The following is a 3,891-nucleotide window of genomic DNA, read 5'->3' as shown; positions in this document are numbered from 1 at the left end:
AGACTAGCCGTTTGGACAAAATACTGCTCTTGTCTGGACTGTTTGACTTTGTGCTATATAAACTGGACATGCAGGGCCCACAGAAAAGTGACTGCTGATTCACGATGGACATTGCTACAGAGTTCCTGCTTCATGGAAGAGTCTGCGAGACAGTATGCAGGACACAGAGAAAAGTGACTGATAAACTGCCAATACAAGAAGACAGTTTAAAGTTTCCTGTATTGCTGAAGAGTCTGCCAGACACACTATGGCCTATGGGCTGAAGATGGAAGATTACAAAAGAACTTTGGGTGACCAGGCAGTGAGTTGTCTCTGTCATTTCTAGAGTTTATACTATCCTTCTGTGGTCTTTGAGGGACTTGAAGACAGAGAGTTATGGTTACAGTTTTCCTTAGTATTAAAGATAAGTTACTTAGACTTTAGACACACAAAGATATGATAGATAATGGAATATTTTCTTCAAATCTTGCTAAATGTTAATGGACTAAATATTGTTAACTGTGATTCTTATTGGATAACTGTTATGTGATATATTTTGCTATGTTAAGGTTAAAACCCTTCTTTTCATTTAGTCAGAAAAGAGGAGATGATGGGAGATGTCATTCTGTATATGTTTCTCATACTGGTTAATAATAAAGCACTGTTGGCCAATAGGAAAGGAAGATAGGAGGGACTAGGAGACAAGGAGGAAATAGGAAGTAGGAAGGAGGAGTCAAGATGGAGAGTCTGAAGAAAGCAGTATGCCGCCGGCTCCCCGGTAAGAGAAATACATAGATCAGCGGAAATGGGTTAATAATTAAGGCAGAGCTAGCCGATAAGAAACAAGTAACAGGGCCAACAGTATTGTTTCAAATACAGAGTCTCTGTGTATTATTTGGGACTGGCGGTGCAGCCGCAGGACAATACCAGGCGGCGGACGGAAAAACCGTATGCCTTACAAATGGCGCCCACGTGGTTAATAAGAACTTCCACTTAAAATTTAACAAAAGCTTAAAAAAGGGTTGTAGAAACAAAAGAACAGAAATAAGCAAGGTTTCTTGGTAACAGCATTTTTCTCGGTTGGACTCTGACTTGCTAGAGACAAGCAGATATTCGTGCGGCTCCTTTAAGGGAAGGTTCCTGACTCAGCATAAACGGCAAAAAACCGCACAGTTTTTAAATAACTCTGCTAACAGTTTATTGGTGTGTATGAGAGATGGCAATGGCAGTGACCACATCTCCAAGCCGGCAGCATGCTTTCTGGGTGGCAGCGCAGACCAAGTTGGTGAGCACAGCTTTCCGTGCTGGCGGTAAAAGTACCCGCCACCATCCTTGGTAAACCGTGGCTGACACAGCTATGACTTTCATTTTAGCAAAGTTGTTGTTTACCAGATAAAAGACTTGTGGCCAGACAAAGATAAAGATTTACAGTAAAGACAGATTCATATTAAGAAAAACCTCTAAAGGTTTACAGTGTGTTTTAAAATATACGTAGACATGAAAAGAAAAATGGTTTTAAAGAGACAAAGAGGAACTGGGTGTTGTAGCACACGCCTTTAATCCCTGCACTCAGGAGACAGAGGCAAGCAGATCTCTGTGATTTGCAAAGTAAACCTGGTATGCAGAGTAAATTCCAGGACAGATAAGAGTTACACAGTGAAACCCTATGTCAAAAAATAAAAAAATAAAAGTAAAATAGAGTAATAATAAAGCCACATAAAGATGAAAAGCTCAGAGAGAATCTGGTTACTGTATGCTATTGTGTTGTCTCTGCATTGTTTGACTGCTGAGAAAATAACAACAACTGATAAAGGAAATGCTGCTGGATTAATTCAATTTGTATATTTTAAAAATGCTTTGACTCAAAAATTTAAGTTCAAGGACAAGTTACTGGGGAAAAGGATTTCTATTTTTGTTTCCACAGAAAATAAAAAGCTGTGGATTCCTTCCAGACTAATGTGGTTTGATCAAGCCAGGCCCCCTGAAACAGAGTCGCTGGTGATCCAACATTCAACATTCAAAGCAGCCTCCAAGACTACAACCAGGATTTCTTAGGATTCCCCCATGACAGCGCCCCCTATCAGCAGGAAGTAGTTTGGAAAGAACGACGCCCAAATTCCCAAATATTGTTTATAAATGTTTGGTTTCATTTAAATGGACTTGGTTATAAATGGATAATGATCGCAGCCAATTATTTTTAAAGGTAAAAAGGGAATTATGGTATTGATATGATTACTTTGTTTTGGAATGGATTTTCATTTATTGATACAATTTAAGGTCAATTTTGTCATATGTATATTTCTCCTCTTGTTTGTATAACTCATTTAGAAATGTAATGTATAATGTAGTACAGATTATAGATAATTACCTATGATAGTCAAAGCTTAGAGTTAAGTTTGTTAGGTTTTTCAAGATACACAGAGAAGTATTTAAGATAGATAGGAATTCTTCAAAACTTTCAAAGACCTACAGAATATGGCATTTAAAGTGGTTTAGGGTTTTTGTGACAGTGACACATAATTGCTCTTAGCAATACCACCTGCACCAGAAAGGAAGATGGACATCGAAGAAATGCATTATGAAGTTTGCTTCCAATATGGCAAGACTAGCCATTTGGACAAGATACTGCTCTTGTCTGGACTGTTTGACTTTGTGATGTATAAACTGGACATGCAGGACCCACAGGGAAGTGACTCCTGATTCAAGATGGACATTGCTACAGAGATCCTGCTTCATGGAAGAGTCTTCGAGACAGTATGCAGGACACGGAGAAAAGTGACTGACAAACTGCCAATAAAGAAGACAGTTTAAAGTTTTCTGCTTTACTGGAGAGTCTGTCAGACACACTATGGCCTATGGGCTGAAGATGGAAGATTACAGAAGAACTTCGGGTGACTGAAAAGGCAAGATGTCTCTGTCATTTCTAGAGCTTATATATTATCCTTCTGTGGTCTTTGAAGGAGTTGAAGACAGATAGTTATAGTTATAGTTTTCCTTAGTATTAAAGATAAGTTACTTTAGACACACAAAGATAGAATAGATGATGGAATATTTTCTTCAAATCTTGCTAAATGTTAATGGACTAAATAGTGTTAACTGTGATTCTTATTTGATAACTGTTATGTGATATATTTTGCTATGTTAAGGTTAAAACCCTTCTTTTTATTTAGACAGAAAAGAGGAGATGATGGGAGATGTCATTCTGTATATGTTTCTCATACTGGTTAATAATAAAGCACTGTTGGCCAATAGGAAAGGAAGATAGGAGGGACTAGGTGACAAGGAGAAAATAGGAAGTAGTAAGGAGGAGTCAAGATGGAGAGTCTGGAGAAAGCAGTATGCTGCCGGCTCCCCGGTAAGAGAAATACATAGATCATCAGAAATGGGTTAATAATTAAGGCAGAGATAGCCGATAAGAAACAAGTAACAGGGCCAACAGCATTGTATCAAATACAGAGTCTCTGTGCATTATTTGGGGCTGGTGCGGCAGCAGGACAAGACCAGCGGCGGCAGGCGGAAAAACTGTATTCCTTACAGCCCCTCTCCTATAATGAGATTGACAACTATCTTAAATACCATCCTAGAGTCTTCATCCAGTAGCTGATGGAAGCAGAAGCAGATTCACAGCTAAACACTAAACTGAACTCCTGGAATCCAGTTGTAGAGAGGGAGGAGCGGTGAGCAAAGAGGTTAAGACCAGGCTGGAGAAAACCACAGAAACAGCTGACCTGAGCAAGCAGGAGCTCAGGGACCCCAGTCTGACAGCTGGGGAACCAGCATAGGACCAAACCAGGCTCCCTGCACGTGGGTGTCAGCTAGGAGGCTGGGCAGTCAACGGGGCCTCTGGCAGTGGAACCATTTATCCCTTAGTGCACAAATGGACTTGGGGAGCCCATTCCCCATGGAGAGATA

The sequence above is a fragment of the Phodopus roborovskii genome, unplaced genomic scaffold (genome assembly GCF_943737965.1).
Source record: "Phodopus roborovskii unplaced genomic scaffold, PHOROB, whole genome shotgun sequence".
In the NCBI taxonomy this organism is placed as follows: domain Eukaryota; kingdom Metazoa; phylum Chordata; class Mammalia; order Rodentia; family Cricetidae; genus Phodopus; species Phodopus roborovskii.
Note: the sequence above shows the minus strand (reverse complement) of the source record.